The sequence below is a fragment of the Sinohyriopsis cumingii genome, chromosome 1 (assembly GCF_028554795.1).
Source record: "Sinohyriopsis cumingii isolate HCF-2022 chromosome 1, ASM2855479v2, whole genome shotgun sequence".
Taxonomy (NCBI): domain Eukaryota; kingdom Metazoa; phylum Mollusca; class Bivalvia; order Unionida; family Unionidae; genus Sinohyriopsis; species Sinohyriopsis cumingii.
The window spans coordinates 1,366,652-1,393,697 of NC_142961.1; the positions used below are offsets into that span (position 1 = coordinate 1,366,652).

The 27,046-nt window shown below is 38.3% G+C and overlaps 1 protein-coding gene across 3 annotated transcripts in view; it reads left to right on the top strand.

Moving 5' to 3' along the window:
• LOC149806311 (uncharacterized) overlaps positions 1-27,046 on the top strand; it is a 56,858-nt gene that overhangs the window by 20,093 nt on the left and 9,719 nt on the right. Inside the window, exons 2-3 of one of the 3 annotated variants that reach the window (XM_089951463.1) lie at positions 21,050-21,144; positions 22,626-22,736. The exons of 1 other annotated variant lie outside the window; for it this stretch is intronic. The gene's annotated coding sequence lies outside the window, so the exon portion shown is untranslated. The remainder of the gene's footprint in view (positions 1-21,049; positions 21,145-22,625; positions 22,737-27,046) is intronic. One more of the 3 variants, XM_089951472.1, reaches the window with a different exon arrangement.

The window sequence follows — 27,046 nt, forward strand, 5'->3', positions numbered from 1 at the left end:
TCATATGGCTGCGTTCTTGGGAGCCTAATCGCGCCTTATTCTGTAGCGCTACAAATATATGACGCGGGGCTGAAACACCCTGTTTGGATGCCAGGTGCCATGTAAATATACCATCCATATTATCCTCTTTAGCATCAGTGGTTACTGTGAGCCAACTCAACAGTGATTTACCACCTGTCTCCATGAATGAGAGTAATCGCTGTTCTGCGGTGATTGATGGGGTCATTACTGGCATCCACAATACTATATTCTTTATATTGACCTTACCGTCGGCAACACCAGCATCATGCCAGATTGCATCATTATCATTGCCCTTTCGCACGAGTACTACTGTATGCTTAGCCCCATAGATGACTTTTCTGACGTTTCTGCAGAATCCGAATATATGATGCAGTGGAATCGCGCATGAAAACTGTCGGCGTTGTCCTTGCAACATCCCTACTCGTGTTGCAAACCCTAGATTGTAATTAGTAATAACATTTATGACATCGAAGCTCCCAGCTGGTCTTACATACCCGGCCGGTGCTGGATCAACCGCGGTGGCATGTGTTGCCTTTACCCTAGAAAACTGATTGTGTTCAGCGTTATCGGTAGTATCCTTCGCAAACATCATAGACGGACCAGCCGACCTTGTATAATCATCTGAGTATCTCGCTAGCCCGATTATCGTCGTTGCAACATCAACATCGCGTTCTATTGATTCAATTTCTCGCCCGTCAATGAGATATTTTGCGCTCTCAAATAACGCCATTACGCCGTTGTTGACAAAACCAACTCGGATAGCCGGGTTGTTGTCGTATGGTGCATTATCGGCAGCATTTGTCACGAGTTCCCCCTCAATTTCGATAAACGCTTCACACGGTAGAAAGTATTTACTGGTATCTTGGACTTGAAGTTCAATTCGCGATCGTAGATTCGGTTGCGTTGCATAATAAGAATAATATTGATAATCACGGACAGAATCATCCCTGCGCACTGGGGCATCCATATCAAACGCGGGATCAGCGGTTCGCGCAAACATTTCTATTATTTATCATGTTGATATTTTCAATTGCGATTTTTTCGTCGTAGACCACTTCCCGCTATCGCGTTCATGAGCGCGTTAGTGGATGACTCAGCCGCCAACGACTCTAGTTTTTCTTCCACGGCGTTATTTATTACTTTACTGACATTTGCAGGCATCACCGTCGTTGATGGCATCACCGGTGGTTTCTGTTTTTTTCTCCTGGATTTCACCAACGACATTAGTTTGTCCTTTGCTGCAGAAAGCGCCTTTCCGGCAACATCTCCAATGGCACTAATACCCTTATCACGAATAACATCAATAGCCTTCATTCCTAATTGTTTGGCTAACGGCGCTACTTTTGGAGCCATTCTTGTAAATAACCCCGCAATGGTGCTACCGAGACCATCTCCATAGTACGCGTGGTAAACAGGCAATCGCGAGTTTACCACGTAGACGAGTACTGGTTTATCATGGTTGTAGTGTATGATCATCCTTATTAAAAACACCAGTTTTCCAATTAATCATCCACGAGTTCGTCTATGAGCGTTCGATATGAATTAATGTCTATGATACCACCTGCAAATAACCGCTTGCAAATATCAGCGGCCTCATTGATTATTTCCGTAGAGTTATTTCCGGCTCGTTTTCCTCCGATTAGTACCTCTAGCCGTGATATATCACTGAGAACACTACCAGGACAGGTAACACTAGCGTTTTCAACTAGACCACTACCACTTGGATACCCCTCTCCGCTTGTTTTTTTAGAACCAGCTTTTTTTTGACGTTTTTCTCGGACTTCTCCCTTTTGTTGTTGTTGTTGTATATCATAATCATCAATTCCCCTTCTAAATTCTTTATATCCCAATTCTTTTGTATCCAAGCGATCAACCCCTCTATTCGTTTTATACAACCAATTAACCCAGTCATCTCGTTTTATATTACTGTTTTTATACTCGTCTTTTAAAAAGTCTTTTCTTGAATGATAGCTTTGAGCGGCAAAATTACCAAAAATCCTATAATTGTCGGGTTTCAGTAATTGAGGTTGTTTTATTTGTGCTATAGCCCCTTCAGTGAGTTTATCTATAAAAGGGACTCCTTTTTGAGTGGAAATTTTTTGAAGTTCACCAACATCACCCTGTTCAGAATCATCAATATCAGCTAATCGTTCATACTCTCGTTGGGTTTTTATATCACTGGAAAGTTGTTTTATCCGTTGCTGTGTTTGTTCTGTCTCTGCTGCTATCTTTTCAAGTACAGGAAGAAGAGGTGCCTCTTTCCGTTCGCCTTCCTTAGGAATATCCCCATATATTGCTCGTTCTGTTGCAGCTGTAACATCCTTAGTCGCTTTAGTTACCGGGGCAAACAGTTGTTCGCTTCCAACAGTAAAATCGGTTTGCATTTGTTGTCGCGTTTGAAGTTGTTCTCGGACCCTGTCTCGTAACGGTATAAACTTTCTAAGCGCTGCTAGCCGCTCTCTGGCTAGCCGAGTAGTGAGTGATTCGCCTACCATTATTGTAAATTGATCCGCAATTTTCTAATTTCTCGCCGGGGGCTCCACGGAGTTTTCGTCTATAATCCTTCTAATGTTTTTGATCTTACTAGAAATCTCCCGGCGTCGTTCATAAACACGTCCGAGTTTTTTTCGTATTATTTCAACGGCAGTAAATAGTCCAATGAATGCATTTGCGTCATTGTGGTACAAGTTTTCATTAATCGTATGTTGTAATCGTTTTACAAAAAAGTACTCGCGGGCCAGGGTAAAACGCCCCCGTTTCGACTGTTCGTTAATAATCTCATAATCGGATAATATTTTTTCACTGTCGAGACCATCAGATAATTCAACTCCTTGATTTTTTAATTTTGAAATCTCGGCTAATATATTATTGATGTCTTCGATATTCATTATTCCTATAAAACATCTTGTTTTTAAATAAAAAAAAATGAAAAACCCGCGTATCAATTCCGAAGGTGTTTAATAATTCGTTTTCTTCCGGAATGGACAATTTATTGTCAGCGCCATGGGCGCCGGTGACTTCGTCAGCGCCATAGGCGCCGCTACATATGAAAATCGAATTATATGCCCGGTCTTTTTTGAGATTGCTGTTTGATATACTCGTTCTGCTACTTTTCGTATTGAGGCGATACAAATGTCAAAGTATCTACTGGCTTCATTCATCGACTGAAATATTTTTTCCTCGTGAGTTGTTGTATCAAATGACTTTACGGGTTTTGCTTTCTTTGGGTATTTACCGGTTTGGCCTTTTTTGGTATTTTGACTCTGAGAGATGGCTTGCAAGTTTATAAGAGAATTATCAGTCTTATTATTATTAATATGATCAATCACAAGTCCATTTTCGATTAATCCGTTAAATGCTTCAAATACCACCCTGTGAACATGGTACTTCTTCTTTCCGGCACCAAACATCAGATACCCCTGATTACTTACGGTACCAACCGGCTTCTTCAGTTTGCGGTTTCTAACAATGCCGTCGCGAGATGCCTCGTAATTGACGAGCACAGGATGCGGCTGAAATTCTTGGTCCATTTGTATAATAATACTACTTGTCTAATTTATTATTTGGTTTAATTATAAATCTTTCAACGTAGTCTTGGGGGGTTTTGATGACGAAGTCTGCGGTGGGGTCAATGACGGCGTTTTTAATTCGCTTGTCATAATAGCGTTTTAGTTCCCTGTATCGCTTTCCGCCACAATTGATACACAACTGCGATTTTCCTCTTACACCGACGTGACAAACCAAGCACGGGAGGGGGCCAAGAGAACCATTACGAACGCTTTGTAAATGATACCCGCAGAATTCACCTCTACATGATTTATTGCACGGGGTTGTCGACCCAATCATCAACCATTTGCAGTGATTCATTATACTATATTCTTTCATTTAAATACTTGTTTTAATTATATGGATGAGTTCGAGAGATTAGCAGCAATTAAGCCCCGGAAAAATATTAAGTTCAATCTCGATAGAGTCCTCAAGGACGCACCAAAAGCGCTAATAAACGATAGAACCCTGTTGAGTAAAATACGCGATTGTATCAATGAATTCAAGCGTGATGGTGCATCTCATAGTTGGTCAACATTTCGAATTGATGGCATTGTTGATGCTACCATGAACGACAACCGCGCAGCAGCGATAATATCACAACTTGACGGTAAAAAGTATTTCTTCAGAGTAAAATTCATTGTCCGGGTGGAATCAGGTAATTGGATCATACGTGATAAATTTGAACCAGTTCTCAGCGACAAGAAAACAGTCACTGTCAGCCGCGACTCCAAGCCGGGGCTGTTAACCGGAATTGACAGACCATACTATGAACGAGCGTATCCTGAAACAGCAGTTGTTTATGGAATATACCCGTTAAATAAGAAACCTGATATCGGAAAACTGAAACCGATGAAACAGTCAACTGGGATAAATTGTGTAGCAGAACGAATAATAGAGCATTTTACAAATGCGTGTCAAGGAAACAAATTGACTGATTTACGACGTAGCAAAATCAACCAGTGGGAACTAACCGTAAAAGAGCGTGGAGCAACCATCAGCGACATAGCGAGATTAGAAACGTCGTTGAGATTTCCAATAACCGTTACAACGATAACCGGTGAAGTATTATACGAATCAAAGTACAAATCAAATGGGGCCCCAATCAAAATTATTGATCATAACGAACACGCATGGACGCCCGCGATCACAATATTTCCAGGGGATAGAACAGTAAAGTATATACCCGAAGAATTCCTGGGAGAACAATTCCTGGGAGAAGAATTCTCCCGGGATGGTTTTCTCGCGGAGAGGAAACTATTTGATGCTATTGCTTGCTTGTGTAAAAATGACCCTGTATCAGTGTGGTTACTTCGCAGCGCTGAAAACGATGCGGATACCTTTGATCAGTTTGTAAGACCAAACGGTGAATTATATCGCACTGAAGCGTTTCACAACAAGATGAAACAAACCGCCATGGAATTTGAGGAGCATGATGAACAACTGCTAACAAATTGTTTTACGATTCCATCGGTTGTAGCTCATGTTGCAGCAAGGAAAAATGCGTGGAGACCAACGCGCAAGGAATTTCTGCCGGATGTACAATCCAGTTGTTTGGAGTATTATCACGGTGGATTATGGAACACTGAATACAACCGCGACGCTATGATTTCCGTTGATATGGTTGCCTGTTATCCAGCGAGTTTTCTCGGGTATGGATCCGCAGCTGAGTATTTCAAACGATTTGGACACCCCAGACATGAAATGACTCGTGTTGCTATTAATGGACCACTGCCTGATTTTGATTTAACCGGATTCGCTCGCATAGTATCATTTGAATTCGCGGCAGGACTCCATCGCTGTTGTTATATTTGGATCGGTAGACACATGGCTGAAAAGAAGTGGCTGCCAATAGCGCTGCTACGGTATATGATTGATTGTAGCATGCTTGTATCGTTGATTGTCAGTGACGCGATTATATCATACCGGGCGCAGACTGAAGTCTGGTTACCAGAACCGGAGCGTCTAGATAGCATAATTGACGAGTCCAGAAAAAACATTGATGCCGACGAGGAATATATCATCGAATGGTCCAGGAGGATATTTAACCAACGAAACAGAGAGGCAAAAGATCTCGGTAGAAGAATAATTGGTAAGTTCACACAAGGTGGAAAAAACTGCGACTACAAACGATATTGCTCACGGCTGATTATAGATGACGCAGAATATGATTTCGTAATCAAGGACGCAGTGGCAAAAAATAGATACGTGAACTGCAAAACAGCTTTCTTGTCCAATGGAACGAGGTTGGGTACAGTTGTTACCTACAGCGATGGAGACAGCCCGGCGTATCCACATTTGAGGGCGTCTATGCTGGGTTATGCCGCTATCAATTTATTCTCGATGATAAATAAATTCCCCGATACCGCGGTTAGAGTAGCCGTTGATTCGTTTTATATAGACGTAGCGTATAAGGGAAACGTAGCCGAGTTTACTAGTCCGGACGAGAGTTGGGGTATATGGAGAATTAAAAATGAAATACGACGCGATTATTCCCCGTCAGCAAATGTCACCGTTGAAAATAATTACTTACGCGGTGATAATTTATCAGAATGGTCTAATGCACCACCGTGTTCTGATCCAATTTGTAGATATAAAACAGTTTATTTAAGCGGCTGTGGCGGGTCAGGAAAGACGACTCGGGCAATTGAATTATTTCGAACGCGGGCAAGTATAATCGTGCTTACACCGACCCATAGACTAGCGCGAGAAATAAAACAACGAAATGTTGACGCCGTTACTTATCACAGCTTTTTTCGATACAGCGGTGGTGAGTGGACTCCTGATCGAATGGGTGAAAAATTTATTCCGGGGGTTATCATTTGGGATGAGATATGTACTGTTTCGTTAGATGTTTTACAAATGTTTCTTGATTGGTTGCTGCTCGCGAATACAGCGGTGATCATGTGTGGCGACCATGGTCAACCACCACCATTTGTCGGCGAGGGCCCACATGATTGGTTAAAGGGTTTTGTGGACTATTATGAAGAAACCGATACTGATTACCGAGCATTTGATGAACAACTGCGCGGGGTTAAAAAATTAATCAGATTACAGCCGGATAGAATTCAGTGTGAAATAATCCGCGAGGTGATTCCGGAAACGCCGTTAAATGAATTCTGGGAAACATGGAGACCAAACGATTTGATTGTAGCGAGTAGAAAGATAGTCAGAGACACACTTCAGCGGAAGTTGTTTACGTTGCATAAGGAAAAGTTTCCAACGCGTCCAGTGCCGTTATGTTATAGACCCGCGGACACACGGCGGCAGAACATTGAAGTTGAAATTCCAGGCCTGACAGCGTCAGGGACAAAAAAACAAATTCTCGTGCTGAATGATATTGTGCTCGTTGATATCAGCGTCGTCGAGGACGCGCTACGTGCTGATAAATCCCCGTGGACGCTAGGATACGCAACAACAATACATTCCTCGCAGGGACTAACCATCACGGACACAATTGTTTGGATGGTTGATAATCGCATCGAATGGTCGAATCTAGTCTATCTTGCAGTGTCCAGAGTACGAAGGATAAATCAGCTTCGAAGAATTGTTATTGACGGAGTCACTGACGGAGTCGCTGACAAGGTCAGTGACGACAAAGTCACCATCGATGCAAGCGTCATTGATAGAAAACTCTCGGGTTACCGCCAACAGGATAAAAAAAAACAGCGGCGTTTTGATATTGATGCCGAATTAATAATTGCGTTACGACAACAACAGAATAATCACTGCGCGAGTTGCAATTGTATAATGAGTTGGCGTTATTCGGATAAAGACACTCGCCAATTTACCGTGGACAGGATCGATAACAGTCTCGGTCATGTCAAAAACAATGTGAGGTTGACCTGTCTTGAGTGCAATAGACGCAACGGCGCTAGTTAAGACCACGCGGGGGTAATTGAGTATCGTCAGGTATCACTTGTAGTTGCTCGCGTGTAAATCCGCGCTGAGGAGCAGTTGAATCCAGTCTATAGATCGGTGGTCTACCAGTTGATCGTGTTATCGTTGATATGTTATGTGTGGTAACACTCCAAATAGGATCAGTAGCTCTTTTTTTACCGCCTTCAAGCTCTCCTGGTTCATACAGATATCTCACGGTGACATTGCCGAGAATCGGCTTGGAAACGCTATTTATTTTTGATTTTCCGGGTATATACTCGTATTTAATCGCGTCGCTGGGCTTAATGTTGATTGCTCGGGTAATCTCGTTATTTAACGCTGCAATTACACCTGGCAACCTTTTAACCCATTCACGAGATCGTTTTTCTTGGATGAATTCCTTCGCGTATTGATATCCAAATAACCGTTCAGCAAGAGTCCGATTGAATCGTTCAACAATTGCCTGATCACGATGTAGCGCAGTATGACCTCGTCGTATCGCGACGCTATGATGTTTCAGCGTTGATAAAACAGCGCCGCGAAATTCACTACCGGGATCAACTTGTAATAGATTTGGCCAGCGCAGAGGGCCTCTTCGATAAATTCTTTCAAACGCAGCGGCTACTTCAGTTGCTGACTTTGTTTTTAACGGCTCCGCTTGTTTGTATCGACTCGCAACATCAACTACGGTTAGCGCGTATTTGTAACCGTTGTCATGCGGCAGAAATAGTATATCAGCCTGATGAACTTCATTAGGTACGCTGACATCAAAGCGCGAGAAGTTGATTTGTTTAGGCGGTGGTAGATAGATTTGCCATATAGCCTGTTTGGATAACCAATTAGCCGCAGTGGCCTTTGTTACCTTTGCAGCGCTTGCAAGCTTACCAATTGCGGCCTTCCCCTTCCAGTATCCTCTCGGAGAATAATAGATGGATTCCATGTTGTTATTATAAACGCTAGCGTATTCAATTACCAGCGCGAGAAGCTCCGCTTCCAATCATTAATTTACCTTTCATAGCCGATTTTACCAACCATGAGGCTAATTTTTCTTTGACGGATTTATCAGGAATAGCATTTAGCGCGTGAATTAATTTTACATCCGCGATATGACGCTGTTGCAGATCGCTACTTTTGTAGTAAGCAACATCATGAGCATGACACGCCTTATCGATAGCGTTTATTGGATACTCACCGGGTTTGGGCTGATTTTGATCATCGAGTCTAATATCTAATCGTGTTCCGGGGCCACAGTAGTTATATCCTGGGAGGTGTTTTTCTCCTGGATACTTTGCCCACGGTGTTCCGGGGAGTTTTGCCAATTTGGCTGCGATGTCACCTCCTCGCTTTTTTTTAAAACATCTCCGGGTCTAATAGAAATAAATCTAAATTTCTTTGTACCGCATTGTACACACTTGCCAGTAAGGGCCGATCTGTTATTTCTTGTTGTAGCGGTTGTCATATCATTTGTGCCAGTACGTACTCTACACTTCACACAATATAGATCCATAATTTATGTATAGAGATATGAATATAATTGATTTTTCGGCGACTAAAACAAGAGAACCAGTTAAGCATGTTGCAGCGTTACCAAACTCGATCCGGATGATTATCATCGGACCATCTGGATCCGGCAAGACGCAATTGTTACTCAATTTAATAATGAGATGGATGAAGTGGGATAAGTTGTATTTGGTTGCTCCTAGCGTAGATGATCAACGATGCTACGAGGTGTTGAAAGATTTCAACGAGAATGCATCAGCGATCGCTAAAAAAAATGTTATTGAGTTTATTACAGATATCAATGATGCACCAGGTATCGATGATATTGATGGCGACGTTAACAATCTAGTCGTGTACGATGATGTTATGTTAGACAATCAAAAAAACCCAGCTAGGATATTTTCCAGAGGCAGGCATAAAAACACTGACGTGATATATGTCACTCAACGATACACTCAGATTCCAAAAGTAATTAGAGACAACTGTAATATTCTTGCTGTGTTCAACGGCGTTGATACACACACGCTACGAAATATTTGGCAGACATGGTGTGGCGGTGACATGGACTTTAATGGTTTTCGAAACTTTTTTAGTCATGCTCAGTCGACCCCACATGGATTTGTAACGATAAATTTACATGATCCTCGCACACGATATCGTATCGGACTTGACCAAATATTCGGTTAAATTGTAAATAACCACTTAGCAGCAGAGGGGGCGATGACATCGACGCGGGACGCCCGATGATTACCACGGGAAAACACCAACGAGATGTTGTGGCGAAATATAGCGTTTTCGAGCAAAAAACGCTAAGGCTCCATTTGCCAAACGGAGACTTTATTTTTTTTTTGTTCGAAAAGTGAGATTTCGAAGGAAGGCTCTATTTGTCGTTTTGAGGCCTTAATCGAAATTTGTCGAAAAAGTTGTCGGACTCGCCCCCTCTGCTGCTTTCCCATTTGGATTTCTTTCCTAGCAACTGTGGTATTGTTAGTGATGAACACGGCGAACGTTTTCATCAAGATATCGCAACAATGGAACAAAGATACCAGGGAAAATGGTCCACTACAATGCTGGCTGACTACTGCTGGACACTCCTCAGAGATGCTCCCGAACAGCTGTACAAGAGACAGGCGAAGAAATCTAAGATGTAGTCAATGACTTGATTTTTTATAGGTAGGCTATTACAGTTGACCTTTTACTATTGGAATGCATTTCGTTATGTAAACATTAATTTCTTGCAGATTACAAAAAAACTAGAGCCAATTTTGCAATTTGACTGTCATATTCGTGTTCAGCACATAAAAATTGATAAGAATTGACTAATTTTATTTCAGTAACATGACTTTTGTAAAAATTTGTTGTCCAGTGTAACCAAAGAACCCAACTTCCAATCAGATTAGACTTTACATAACCGACTCAAACAGTGAAAAGACTAACCAAAGAATTCAATTTTCAATCAGATTTGACTTTACATCCCTGACAAATAAGTTAGTAAACCGACCAAACATTTCTACTCCCAATCAGATTTGATTTTACATATCTAATTCGTACAAGTTAAAGACCAGCAAAAACCGACCGAAATATTCAACCACCAATCAGAACCAACCTTGTATAGCCGATATGCGTAGCACCCCTAAAACACCAGTTCTTACTCTTAGGGGGCGCTCACCAGTTATTATGTACTTTTGAGAGAGTGACTTATGTAAGGTGAAGTTGTTTGCATTTAAAACATGTACAATGGAGAGAACGTTGGCATACCTCTATGCTACATTAATGTAATGTGGATGACATTTCTTTGGATATTGTACGTTTGTAAATTGTGCATGGTCTGAGCAAACTTCTAACTAAAATGACTGCTCCCTTGTGCTAAAAAAAATCAGTCTGAATTAGTCTAAAGTACACTATCCATAGCAGCTATCAAAATAGGGAAAATGAATTTTGCCAGACTAGGCAATACCAGCTTCTGAAAGTGCAATGAATGAATTACCGAACATCTAAAATGTAAAAAAAAAGTTATCGGCTCTTTTTTTATACAATTTACCTCTGAAGTTCAAGAAGTGAAAATGACCAAGTGGAGCTAGCACTTTTTTGAAATGTACTCATCTGGAATAAGGCCAAGCTGTGTACTCTATAACCTATATTACACCCATCAATCATACACCAAAAGAAAGGGAATTAATGGTTCTTTGAATTATACCTAAGATATACAAGGTCTTTTTTAAATAGCCAGTATAACCAGTGAGGAAAGCCGGGGAAATTCTTTGTCTTTAAAAATTCTAATTATGCAAAATGCGAAACTGTAGAGCGCCACCTTATAATCAGATTTAGTCCTGTTGTACTAGTGGACAGTAAATATACCCAGTAATGTGTAAGCCACCTGTGCAATTGGTCAAATCCAATGAGCCTTAGAAATTTTCCTATGTTCTGTTTGTTCTAAAATCTAGTCCATAGTGTAATTATTTTTAATTCCCTATAAATATCTACATACTAAAATGTCAAAGCGACGTACAAAAAAAATTGCTATCACTATAACGTATCTGGTTTCAATTTTTGAAGCGGTGGATGAGAACGTTGGCATAGTGTTGTGGTTTTATGGAATCGGGATTCCAAGCCAAAGTGGAATCTCTTAAAAAATAGGAAATTTGGTAGCCCTAAGAAGGGCTTTTAGGTCAGCAGCCTGAAGTTATTGCGGCGGTTCTCCATGTCCCATGTATATGCTGCCGTATGTTGATCCTCATAAGTTTTTCTGGGAAATGACCCGTAACCATACATTCTTGTCAACGCAGTGGCATAATCCACAAGGATAGTGAGCTGCGATTCCTGATAAGCCTTAGGGTAGTGTTGCGATATGATACGTTGAGCAAATAGCCACTGCTGGGAGTTAGGTTTTTCCTCGATCTAAGTGACCTCCAGGCCATATACTTTACAGAGCTGATAAAGTTCTTGGCCTTTTTGGGGTTAATTAGAGTTTCCTTTAGACCCAATTCGTCAGATCGTTGCAAATCTGATTTGAAGTTGTGTTCTTTGGTTATTTCTCTAGTTTGTCTATGTCAGTTATGTGAAATCGAATCTGATTGGGAGTTGATAAACTCAGTTAGTTTTCTAATGGAATGAAATTAAGATTTGGAGATTAGATGCATAGGCGACCTTAATTCTTTTCATTCATTCATTCGCGCCATTCAGCCTTGAATAACCAGAGAAAATGGTCAGCAAACATATGGACATGATGCTAAAGTTGCAGGAAGTCGTGGATACCATAGGCATGATGGAAGTGTTGCTGAACAGAATAGAGAATGTGCCTATAGTCAGCACATTTTAAAAATGGAAATGAATAATTTAAAAAAGGTGAAGGAAAAAGTCAGGGAAATGATTAAAGAAGAAAAAGAAGAAAAGGAAGATATAGAAGAACAAGAGCGGATGAGAACATGGAATGCTAAGATTGTAAAAGAAGAGGAGAATGTAAAGAGAAATAAAGAGGAGATAGTAGAGAAGGAAGAGGGGATGATAAAAAGGAGAAGAAGACAAAGAATGTAGGGGAGAAAATAAGAAGATGGTGGCGGAATAGAAGAAATTAGCAGACGAAATCCAAAGGGCTTATTCAGGGCCCATCATATGCGTCGAAAAGATTTGTATTCTTGCCTTCAAAAAAATTTGTCGGTTATATAGTTTTTTGTGTGATAGACTGATGTTCATCAATATATGTCTGTATGTTGTATGTGTTATATATGTATATGTTCCGCCAGTCCCGTTCCCTCCAAGCGTTCTAGGTTTTCTCCCGCTGTTTGGTCCCTTGCTACATTGTTACCAATTTTCAGTACCGTGACATCACCTTACCTGTTCCATTCCTATTGTCCCTATACAACAACTTCACTTTCTTTTGTTCATATACAACCCCAATATTCCCCATGTTCAGTTCCCATTGTCCGTAAACATGCCCAGGAGGGTCTGAAAAGCCTTGTCCGTAATCGTGCCCGCGACCTTTTTGTCTGGGTTTTCCACTGTCCATAAAGTGCCCAACTATATTACTAACAAGTATTTACCAGTCCTCATTACACAAAGGCGAATGGTTAAGCAGAACGTGGTGTCAAAATATCAAAGTCCATACTTAAACAGGGTGATGTATTCCTTGCCTTGATGGCTTATAGAGCCACACCGACAGCTGCGACAGGTGCCAGCCCAGCCCAATTGATAATGGTAGTCAGATGAGGACCACTTTACCCATTATTGAAAAAAGTTAAACCCAAGTGTCCAAAACTCAAAATCATCAGGCAGAGAGACCTTAAGACAAAACAAAGATATGAATTTTTTTACAACCGGCGCCACACTACACATAATTTACCAGATATTACTGAGGGAGACAGCCAGAATCAAATGGCATGGAAATGATAACAAGTGGTCAACACCAGGCATAGTTATTCAAGCCGACAAAGACCGAAGAAGCTACTTGGTATTAAAAAAAACAACTTCCCAAGGATATAGAGGCGCAATCGAATCCATGTACAGCGGATGAAAAGCCCTGAGAATCTACTTCCAGTCAATACAAATTCGTCTACAGACATTGCAACAAAGTCCCCACAATGTCCTGTCAGGACTCATTTGGAGTCCAGCACAAAGTCTCTCAATAACATGGAGCCCTTGCCACCATCTGATGATTCTACCAACCGGCGTTACCCAATGCAGCCGACCCCCAGCAAGCCAGCTGTACCAAATGGGCCCAACAGTCCAAACACTGCAGTGCAGACGTAAAGTGGGAGAATCGTCTGAAAACCAGCCAGATTCAGTGATTTTGTCTAAGAAAGTGACATTTATAAATGTGCCAATGCGTAATTTAGTTTTCGATTTCTTGATTATTGTAATAGAATTGGACATTTAGGTTTTCTATAGTATTAGAATCAGAACTATCCTGTGCAAGTTTACAGTAACCCATTATATAAATCAATTCCGTTAAATTCTTTCAGTGGACGGTTCAGATACAAAGACAGTAAATTCATTGCTGACTTATTTAATGTTTTCATATTGGCGGAATTATTTCATTTTTCCCCTATCTATTCATAAGCAAAATGTTATGTTCGGATAGTCTCAAAGAGGGGAGATGTGTGGTATCGTAGTTTACTTCCTAGTTCTAATTAAAAACTGTTCTCCTTAGTAGCAGCCACATTAGATAGGGACTAATCCCATTGGCAGGAGACGCCGCGATCCATCATGGAAGCTTATTGATATGCAATCAGAACGTGTGAGAATAAATACTTTTTTGTGGAACAACTTGAGACTCGATCGTTTTCATGACAGGTATCACCAAGACGAGCGAGGAACGAATAAAGAAAGAAAGAAAAATAGTTTTATCATTGTAACTTACAATGCTAAGGTTGACACAAACACCCCATTATATGTAATGGGTGCCTAGGTACAAACACCCCAATATATTTTATGTGTGCCTTGGTTGTTGCTGTTGTTGTTATAGGGCTTAACGCCATTTTTCAGCACAAGATATGATATACATGGCGGCCAGTATAAATGGCGGAGGAAGAACCCGGGAAAACCCCAGAAAGAACCACAGACCTACGAGAAGCTACCGGAAAGCTTTCTCACATACCCACATTGGCCGAGCCCGAGACTCGAACCCACGCAGACAGATTTTTTTAAAAATTAACCCCGTAATAGGCTGACCACTGGGTCAGTGATCTATCCCAAGGTCACGTTACAATCAAACATTTTTGGTTATCAGATAATCTAGGGATAATAACTATAATCTACAGCAAAAGAGGAAACACACACACACACACACACACACACACACACACACACACACACGCACACATGCATATGGCACAGGTGACATGGACTTTGTGATATTACAGTATTTTGTTCATGTTTACCATCAGGTCAGATACAAGTTACATGTTCATTATTGAAGTCCATTGTTGAAGAAATTGATCCTCCTTTTTATTTACCTTTTCAATGTTCTTATGCATTGCAACTATTTGCTTAAAAGCAAAATTAAAGGATCTTTCATATTGAATCTTCATGTATAAATATAATATTTTGCCAAAATAAGCACGAAATTAGACAAACTATCCAGTTGTTCACTTCCTAAACATGTTTCTTTTTTGGACAAATATACAATATTTGGGCAAAACGGTGCAAAAAGTTTTATTAAACGGTACTAAATCTGTGAAGTAATATTGCAATCACAAAAGAGATGGTTAATACTTTCACTCTTACACAAAGTACATTTGTTGTCATCTAATATGTTAATTCTTTTCAGAAAATCATTAGTAGCGATTATTCTTTGGATTAATTTAAAGTTAAAAGAGATCATCTTGGTATCCTTGGTACAGCATTTCGCCCGGCTATAAATCTCAGACCACTCCTCACTACTTATATTTTTATTAAATACTTGCATCCAAGTTTCTTGCTTAGCAGTGTGTTGCCTTTTATCTTTTTTTAAAAGATCTTTGTAAACAAACTTGAATGAATTTTGTTTTTGCAAGTTCATTATTTTATCTTCCTGCTTACCAAAATTACTATGTACTAAATAAATGGGTTTTTTTTGCGTCTTTCCATGCTTTTGGAATTTAGGATATTAAGCAGAAGTATTTCACGAAATAATCGCTTCTAGTTTTTTGTTTTATTATTTCAAAAGGTATTAAATTACCGTGATCATCTACTAGATCATTCAGACTTTCAAAACCGGCTTCTATCCAGGATTTATATTAATAGAATATTTTTGTGGGGGGTGGGACAAAATTAAAAAAAACTCATGGATAGATAATTCGTCGGGACTTTGCGGTTCCTCTTTCCAATTAGATACTGCCAAAATGACATCTCTCTAAACCTGTTTTTAATGAGCTTACTAAATTCTTCTAATTTCCTTCTCCCTAAATTCCAAATATCCTTTTTTCTGAGTATAGTTGTATTGGCTAAGTTCTGCCAAGTTCCATTTTCCTTTTCCAGCAATCTTTTTACCCATCTTATCTTAATATACCTAATACTGAAAATATGTGTATCATATTTAGTCCTTCCTCGTTTTCAAGGGATACTAGTGTATCACATTTTATTCTCTCTACCTTTCCATCCCATACAATTTAAATAATGTGTGATTTAGTTCTGCTTTAACTTTTGCTGATGGGTTTGGAAGTGCTGAAAAAAGATGTATGAATATTGGCAGAACAAGAGTTTTTATAACAATTACCTTACCAACTATTGACAGATGTCTTTGACTCCATCTTACCAGTATTCGTTTTGCCTTTGTTAGTTTCTTCATGTAATTAATTTCCACCATTTATTGTATATCTGGAAAAAGATCTATGCCAAGGAGTGTAAAGTTAGAAGAGGACCAAGTTAGGTCCGTATTGGGACATATTCTTTCATTAGAAAATTTCCTGTTTCCAATCCAAATAGCTTTTGTTTTTGTTATGTTACATTTAAGTCCAGAGGATAGAAAGAAAAAAAACCTTGTAAGATATTCATAGTTGCTTCAAGAGAATATTGAGATCCATCACGAAGAATAAAAGCGTCATCGGCATACTGACCCAATTTATATTCACTGACGTCAAAGATTAGTCCCCGTACATCAACATTTTGCTTTAATATTATAGCTAAAATCTCAACCCCAATGATAAACAAATAAGGTGCAAGGAGATCTCATTGACGACATCCTCTTTCAAGTCTAAAATAATATGACATATGCTCATTATTTATAACACAACTTTTAGAGTCATTACAAAACAGTTTAAACCACTTACAAACGGAATCACCAAAGTTAAAGGATTGTAAAGCTTCTTCCAGAAAGGTCCAGTTAATTGAGTCGAAAGCTTTTGTCATGTCTATTAACAATAATAGACCATCTATTTTCATTCTCAAGTTGGTCCATGATGTCGTATAATAGCCTGGTATTTTCTCCAATGACTCACCCTTTCATATATCCTTTTTGAGTATCACTGATTATTGATGGAAGAACCTTTTTAATCTAGCTGTATTGGCTCCCGAAGCAATGTTATAGACAATATTTAAAAGTGATATAGGTCTCCGGTTTGTAAAACATATTCTGCCTTTTTCTTCCTTTGGTAGACATGTGATGACTCCTTGAGTCTGAAAATCTGAAAGTTTTCCTTCAGCATATCCGTAATATTTATTGATCTGCATATAAATCCCCCAAGAGACTTCCAAAAGAACTGATAGAACTCTACAGTGAATCCATCCGCCCCAGGACGTTTTCCATTTTCCATCCGTTTTAAAGACATGCCGAATTCATTAATTGTAAGCAGACCCTCGCATGATTCTCTTTCCTCTTGACTAAGTTTAATATTGTGATTACAAAATCTATTTTGATTTTTTTTTAGTAGCCTCATCATCAAGCTGAGCAATTCTGCTTTTGTACAATTCCATATAAAACTGATTTTGAGCTTCCAAAAATATGTATTCGGTCAGATATATTTGTCCCATCATCTAAAATAATTTCCTTTATTGTCTTATTGACATAGTTTCTTTTTCCAAGGTTTAAAAAGTACTTTGTGCTTTTTCCCCCAAATTCGTACCATCTAGCTTTAGATCTTAATAGAATACCTTTTATATATTTTTTCCTAGATTCCTCTTATTCTGCTTTTTTGTTCTCTACATTATTCAGAGTTTCCCCATCTAAGTTATTCGACAGTCTCTCCCCCCCCCCCCCCAAATTTCTATTATTTCCTGCTCAATTTTCAATTTTTCCCTTTCTCTTTTCGTTTTCCTAATAGAATAACATATAGTTTAAGATCTTATTTTCATTTTCAAAATTTCAAAGAACATTTGATCATTACAGGAAAAAGAAACATGGAGATAGTCATCTTTATTTCCCCCTACATAATATTCATTTACAGTGTCAGTTATACACTTTTTGACCAAATCAGCATACACAATGTTCCACAACAACTGGGCATTAAATTTCCAATATCTTTTTCCCCTTGGACACATTGAAAAGCCACACTCAAAACAATACCTGAATGATCAGTCTTATACCCTGGTAAGATACACGCATCAGCTGCATTCATATGAATGCGATCCGATACAGGAAAGTAATCTAATCTTTGTTTCAAGGGAGATTTATGCCTCCATGTGTACGTCTTTAAGTCTTGATTGGAATTTCGCCAGGGATCAATTAATTCCAATTCGTTTTTCAGGTCTTGAATCTAGGGCACTAGACTGTTTGTGTCTGACGTGTAAACTATTATAGGTATCCAAGTCTAAGTCTTGAACAAAGTTCCAGTCTCCGCACATTATAATTGATGAGTTCTCAAAAAATAAGATCTCCTCCTTTAACTTTTTAAAGAAGCTAGGATTATCATCATTATAACCATACAAATTCACGAGAGTTATTATGTTGCCATTAATTATAATATCTAAAATAATTAATCTCCCTTGATTGTCACATCTTTGTCTATGAATTATGAATTCAAAAGTATTTCTAAAAAATATTGCAACCCCAGCACTCTTACTAGAGCAGTGGTTAAATATACATTTGTATCCCCATTCAGCTGCCCAATATATTTCATCGTTCTTTGTACTATGAGTTTCTCGCAAGAATACTATAGATACATTCTTTTGTTTTACCCAGTGGAAAATATCCCTTCATTTAAAGACTGAACCTTGCAGGCCTCTAACATTAATAGAAATAATTTTTATGTTATTATCGATGAAAACAGCAGAAATGTTACATATACATGTTCTTGTACAGGAATGTATGAAGTAATTATCACCTTGAGTTTATCATATGCATGACTTTCACACTCACACAGAATACAAACATCCATAATAAAATCATCCATGGAGTTACATACAGTACATGCTGTAGATTTGGCTGCAATTAACATTGATACAGTATACGATGCACAACAAGTGTGTGTGTGTGAAATGTATTTTTAACGTAACTTTAACAATTTTTCAGTCATATCGCTACGATGTCTGCAGTGTGGCAGTTTACAGTGATGCCTAGCACTAGAGCATCATGTCGCAGACATGTAGCATGATGTCCCACCCAGTCACATTATACTGACACCAGGCTGACCAGTCCTAACACTAACCTCTTAATGCTGAGCGCCAAGCGAGGCAGCTATTAGTATCATTTTTGTAAGTCTTAGACAACAAGTGAAGCAACTCCATTTGCGATAACTCTTATGCACCTCTGAAAGACCTTTCCGGAGCTAAGACAAATTTGTAAGCCAATAGGGACAGATTAATGAGTATCAATTACAAATTAATGAATGAAAGAAGGGAAAAGGGAAGAAAAAGAAAGTATGAATGAGACCATACATGGAAGTGGTGGGTGATTGAATGAATGAGCAAGAATGGGAGACTGAAAAATTTAACGTGGAAGAGTAGTGTTGAAGAAGGTGAGTAAACGACTGAGTAAATGAATGTGTATATGAGTTAAAGATGATTTATGAACTAGTGAGTGAATTGATTAGGGAGATATATGACACAATGGAAGAGCGAATAAACAAATCTATTAATTAATGACAAAACTGGTGAGGGAAAGAAGTGTTTTATAGAAAAATATTAAAACAAATTAGAGTAGAAAAAGGATTATCAAAACGAAAGTTCACATATCTATTTGGTCAATTTCATAAGTTCATAGAGTTGCTTATGACACTTTAATTCTAATTTTCTCATCAATGTCAACATAAATGTCAAATTTTATCCTTTTTCCTGATTTGGTTTTACCATACACAGATCCATTAAAGTACCATGCACTGTCAATTTCTTGATGCCTGGATAATTTATTGATACGTTCAGTATTCATCCTAGTTACATCCTCTACAAGTCTACTTACTTTGTTCTGTTTAAAATCCTTCCACTTCTTGATAAATGGAAGTGTAAAATCCAGACTCCAGAATTTGACGATCACTTGCCTTGGTTGTCCCTGTCGGCCTGGATTCATATGGACAGCCACTATATCCCTGTTGTCCAAATTAATCTTTGTGGCTTCCTTCACCAATTTCGGAATTCTCTCTCAGACTTTCATTTTCCTCCTCCTCCAGCCCCAAATCTTTAACGTTAAGCTTCCTTGAAAATTGTTCGATTTGGTTTGAAGCTGCATTTGCTTGCTTTGATCTCCTGTCAGAATCTTTCATGTCACTCTCAATTCTATCATTTTTCTTCTTTGCCTCTTGTAATTTTTCTCGCAATTGGTGGTTTTGGAATTCCAGGGAATCCACCTTATCCATCAACTCTCCTGTCCTCTCCTTTACTACCCTTTTACTTTCTACAACTATCTCCTTTCTCAGATCTTCCTTCACATTCTCTAACAATTTCCTTACAATTATTGAGACAATTTCTGTTAGGTCATCTTTTTTCACCAAGTCAGCAATAGCAGATGTGAAATCTGCTTTTGAAATGTTCCCTCTGAGACTTTGCTTTATTTAATCTAAGTCCAGCTGAATTGTACTCAAGCTTGATTCACTCATACTCAAGCTTGATTCACTCATACTTGTGTCAGATGTCGCCAATCTGTGATCTGTTTTTTATTGGTGTGACTATATCTGCAACCAAAAATATGCTTAATTTCTTTATGCCGGTACATGCATACTACGATTAATGTCATTACAAATGATGTTTTGCTACTGTACTGGCATAGTGGTCAGATTTATGCCAGTTAATATATATATATATATATATATATATATATATATATATATATATATATATATAGTATGTACGCTGTATCAATGATATACCACGAGATGTATATATTTTTCATTAAAAGGAAACGAGACTTGCCCGAGTTTCCTTTTAATGAACAAATTATACAAAGAGTGATTTTTGATTGATTGATTGGAGTGGTATATCATTGATAAAGCGTACATAATATACATATATTTTATTTATACCACGTACAAGTTTTCATTTTATATGGGAGATAAAACTGACGGCCATAAACAGTGCACTTCAGGGGAGTGAACTCTTCACAACCCCTCACATGTATGTACGCTCAAACAAGAAGTTCTGTAGTAATTCGTAATTTCCTGTACATTTCATTCATATTAATTCCTATATGTTCAAGACACAAGGCTGATACTTAACATTCATTTTTTTCAAAATAATGTACATGCAAACATTGAATTTGCAGCGTTCGTTGTCATGAACAGTAACATGGCGGCCATTTGCATCTATAGCAACAGTACGGTTCGAGCCAGAAACATCCAAATAATGGAGGAACAAGAGGTAATTAAACAATTTAACCTTAACCCCATTTAATTTATATCGTTTGTATCTATATTTCGCTATTCCTACTGACTACTGTCAGTGTCACTTTCAATAATTCTCCTACGTTTCTGCTGTGTGGGTCCTGTTTGAGAATTCGCCCACTGAAAGAAGTTGACCCAGTTAGGGATCTCGTTCACATTTTGCGGAAGGTTCATAACAAACATATTTTGTACGGTGATGTTTGATCCGTAGAATGGGTTGCTGATAATCTGAGTCTGTTGAATATTACACGTTTTGTAAATTGATATCCTACAGTCAGTTGCTGTGCAGTTGGAAATTTCTTTGTTGTGGGGGTTAACAGCATCATTACTTGGGTGGCTGGTGTTTCTCAGGTATAGTACGTCTGTTGTTATTTGTCACTAATGTTTGAGTACCTGTTTATAGACTGTACATTTTGTGGCCTGAAATTTGCAGTTGAGGGAATGTTTTTGTCTCTTTAACTTCTGAATTAGGTACTTTCGGCTATTAGTGTTCGTTAATTTCTTTCTTTCTGTAATATTTGCCTTTCCTTTCATTTTTTCATGATGCATCCATGTTTGTTAATTCCAACTACTTGTTTCCTCAACCATTTTGGGTTTGTCGCTGAGATTGGCATAGTGTTGGACGCAATATAGAAAGGATCTTCACGTTGACAAGAGTCTGCTGGTCTTAGCATACCGATTGTAGATAGCAAGTGGATCTCTCTCTTTGTTGTTTTTGTTTTCATACATCTTAGGATTAATATCCCTGATGTCCTTGACATTGTCTCCTGTTCTTGTTTTTGTCTGCCTTTCAATGAGTTCAAGATACTCGAGGCCATTCATATCTTTCTTTAGTGTAACATCCCCCCCCCCATTTCAGATTGTAACGTTCAGTCACTCCCCTCAAACCAAAATACACAGAGTTTTTAAACCACAATGTGTTAACAATGGCATCAGGTGTTTCCATCCCCATTAGTTTTTTTGCTATACAAGGCATTTATTTCTTGTCTGTGATTGGTTGACTCCGATTGGGTATATTTCCTTTTCCTTTAGATTTTAAATCTTTTTGTTTTGCCCGAAGAACTTCCCTTGTTAATGCAAAGTTTGTCTGTTCCTCTCATGATTGTAATTGCATATTTCTTGATTTTAAGGTGGTGATCAATGGAGCTGATGATGCTTCTTAAGCTGTTCGGTTCAAACTCAGATCCATCTTTTCTCGCAACACTGAGTATAGAACTATCCTTACATCAAAAAGTGTCTTTTTTTAAAGTGTTTGCATTCTGCTTACTTTCTATAAATTTCAGTATATCATCAGGCTCAAGGTGTACAAATCTGTCTTCCCTAACACATTCATCATTTTCATTTACAAATGTCTCAGCCATGTCTCTATCAAACTCTTAAATTAACTCACAGTTTAGTAGATTAAATGTTGCTTCATCATCTTGCTCGTTATCAGATATTGTTTTCTTTTTTCCACAGAGTTGCAGTGTTAGATTTTTGCCAGAGGGACAGACTGGAAACAGCAGTGATGACAGAGACGACAGCAGACGACAAATGGTGGAGCTCATTAATATTTATATCCTGGATTGAGTATGGTTGCTTTTTTTTGGTTTAAAAATGTTGGTTTCTATAAAAAATATTTTACATGAAAATCATTTTCTTGTTATTTTTTCCTTTTTAAATGTAATATTCCAAGAAATTCATATCCATATTTAGAGAGTATAACAGCGATAAAAACATGTTCATTATGCGTATTCATACGCCATGGGCAAATCACAATTTGATATACCAATACTATTGGTTTATCAAGTTGCTCTATACCAACACTTCAAAGGCCATCTTATTTTTAATGTATGTGGTGTATATATATATATATATATATATATATATATATATATATATATATATATATATATATATATATATATATATACTATAATAAATCTGATCACATTGTGTTATGTGAAAATTGTCTGGTCACATGAAAATTTAGAATAAACTTCAGAATCATTTAATGTGACAATCTACTCTCCCTACAAAACATTGACGATATATAGAAAAGAAAGATGCATAAATTTATATATTTATAATTGTACATCACAGTGTGTGTGTGTGTGTGTGTGTGTGATTTAGATTTTAACGTAGCTTTAACAATTTTTTAGTCATATCGCTACGATGTCTGCAGTGTGGCAGTTTATAGTGATAATAATAATAATAATAATAATAATAATGAGGACTTTGTATAGCGCTTAATCATTAGAAGCTCTAAGCACTTTACAACATCAGACAACACCTATAACATAAAAAAAACATATATAATGATATGATTGCAAAAAAACCTCCATGAAATTAGAAAACATAAAACAAGCTGAAAATATTTAAGGTAGGAAACATTATTAGATCTTTAAGTTTGTTCTTACAGTCCAAGTAGGTGAGTTTAAAGAGCGCTCTTGAATGGGATCACTGTATCTTTGTTCAGTGAGCAATTCGTTCCATGTTACTGGGCCTGGTATGCAAAAGAACGTCCATATGAATTCGTTTTCATAGTGGGAATAATGAGTATACGATTGTCAGAAGAGGAGCGTAAGTATCTTGCCGGTGTGTACACATGGGTGAGGTCGGATAGGTATATTGGACTGGAGTCCATCATTAAGATGTAGCGTGGAGAACAAATTTTGTGTTTGATTCTGGATCGAAGGGATAGCCAGTGTAGGGTACAGGGCAGCGGGGAGGTGTGCTCTGATCGTGGTACGGTAAGGATGATCCGAGTAGCTGTGTTTTGAACATTTTGAAGTTTCTGGAGTAGATATTGAGATGAACCAGACAGAACTGAATTACAATAGTCCAGTCTTGAAAGTACTAATGAACACACAAGTGTTTTAGTGGCATCAACTGAAAGATATTTGCGAATGGAGCTGATGCATCTCAGCTCAAGACATACAGCCTTGCATATGTTCATAACATGGTGCTATGTGAGAGTACTGTCCAGAGTAATACTTAGGTTTCGTACTGACAGTGTGAATTTAATATTGATGTTGCTGATTTTTATTGTTTGAGGTAAAGGATGTGAATGAGAAAGTCTTTGTGGTGTGATCAGAATGGCCTCTGTTTTATCATCATCTGCAGCTTGTTACATGTCATCCATGATTTCACATCAGAAATGCACCTCTCTACACCTTGGATGGTAGCATCAACTTCAGTTGGGTGGCTAGATTTGTATATTTGGGTCTCGTCAGCGTACAATTGGTGAGACACTGGATGATGATCTATAACACTTGAGAGCGACTGAGTGTACATAATGACGAGAACAGGTCCAAGAACATAGGTCAACTGGGCTGGAGTGTATTCCATTTATGGACACAATTTGTGTCCTGTTGACCAAGTAGGACTTGAACCACAGTAAGGCTGTATCATGAATACCAAATACATGCTGGAGACGGTGGAGTAATATATCATGGTCTATCGTGCCAAATGCTGCAGCAGACAAATCAAGAAGGGTGATTAATATTTCCGCTATCCAAAGCAGAGAGAATGTTATTAACATCTTTTAGAAGAGCAGCTTCAGTCCTGTGGCAAGGGCGATACGCAGACTTGCATTTCTAAAAAGATAGTTTGAATTCAGATAAGAGACAAGTTGGGATATAACAACATTTTCTAAGATTTTTTTTATATGAATGGGAGATTAGAAACTGGGCGGTAGTTCTTTAAATCGTTATGGCCGAGTGTTGGTTTCTTCAGCAGAGACTTTACAATAGCAGTTTTGAAATATGATGGGATTCCCCGGATGAGAGAGAGGTATTATACTGGCACATTATACTGACACCATGCCGACCAGAACTAATATTAACCTCTTTAATGCTGAACGCCAAGCGAGGCAGCTACTCGTATCATTTTTATAAGTCTATACAGCTCAGAGAATTCTGTAGTAAATGAGACAGCATAATGACAAGGAGCCCATGGCTATATTGAATCGTTAGAACGTTATACATTGGCAAGTGGCGGTAACCACTGACGGTAAACAAGCGGTTAGTCAGTGGCTAATGTCAGCACTTTGCATGTGCCACAGTAAGTCGGTTGACTAAGTGCGTTAAGCTAAACATGTCACAATCGTTCCACAGAACCAAAACATACACCATAGGTAATGCTGTACTCGGCAACAAGGAGCCATATTATGTTGGCATTAAATTGCAATACAAATGCAACTCTGTGCACACAATTCCGTGACACACATAGGAATTACATCTCTGATATCGATAAGGTTGTTGTGTTATTTACGTAACAGCATCGCAACCATACGTTTTATTTAAGGAATTTTCACACGCGCTCGCCTTTATCAAACATTGCCATCTCACTTCTGTTCGCTTGGGTTCGAGTCTCGGACTCGGCCAATACTGATATGTGAGAAAGCTTGCCAGTAGTTTTGCGTGGGTCGGTGTTTCTTACCGGAATTTTCATGGTTCTTTCTTCATTATTTATAACAGCCTCCATGTATAAACCTATCGTGTGCTAAAAATTGTGTTAAGCCCATCACAGCAACAACAAAAGCAAGGTGTTTGAGATTTTAGTCAAGGAATAGCAGAATTCAGAATTGAAATATTATCGGCTACACCAGATATAACGGGAAATTGTGCTAAATCTAGACTTCAGACGTTGCTGAGTATAGTAATTCCAGATTTAATGTATTTGTGATCGAATATTGGCATTGATTTGTAGTGTTTTTTGTGTGGAAGAATGGTTGAATTTTATATCTTTCTGTCAGTTGGGAGACCAAAATGTTTAGAAACAGAGGTGAGTTTATTTAAGTTCACATTTTAATCAAGCTGATCATAGGGGTGGGGTGTTACTAACAGGTTCATACCCTCACAGACCGCCATGCACTGACTGATACATTTGACTTCATTTGTTACGAGAAGTAACTCTTTTACTCTCAGTGCCGTTTGGGCAATAGCTTTGATAGATGGCCGCCAAATGTTGATAGTGAAAGGCACTGTAACGAACATTCCCGCGGCCGTAACCAATCTGTAAGGAGAATACTGTGCAAAATATTTCCTGTGTTTATTTGGACCAATCAGATTCAAATCATCTGATATGTTAATATGTTGACGTATCAGTATGTAAAGTGTCCCAACAGTGTGACAATTATAGGCTACTGCATTTGAATGGGAAAATATGAACAAGTTTTTCGGATGGAAATTCTGCACGAACTTCGAAACGAGTTCATATTTTCCCATACATACGCAGTAACCTTTTTGTTATATGCTCATTTTCTTTTCCTAATTAGGGCTTAATTATGTAAACAAAAATACACTACAAAAAACAAAAACAAAGTAACTGAATATATGCCGTATTCCAAACTAAATACACAAGTGCAGATTCTTCATTACACAACAACATTATTAATGCGCACATAACTCCGCCTAGATAAATTTGAATTTAGTCGCGCGCTAGACATAACTTTCGAAAGAAAATGGCGTTTTGGTCTACTTAAAATTGAAATTTGGAGTCATATTGTGAATGAATGCGCATTGCAACAACTTTTCCATTTGATCTGGAATGAATAGATTTTGGTATTTTTATCGTTTCTACGAAATTTCGTGATTATGAACTGAATTTATCTGTGCCAATTCTGCATGACGTACATCAGATTTCAGCGGCGATGGAGCCGCATGTTGACATCTGCATGTGCGTTTATGTTCAGTTTGAAATCATTATGTGGGAAAAATATGAAGTCTTTCAATTGCAATTATCAAAAAGACGCTATGGAATATAGTGTTGATTTTTTTTCATTTTGAGTGCAGTAAGGATGATGTAATTACACTTGGAATATAATCGAAATTGCAGTACAATTTCGAAATGTGAAACTAAGCTTGAGAACCCATGACATGGCTCATGTAATTCGG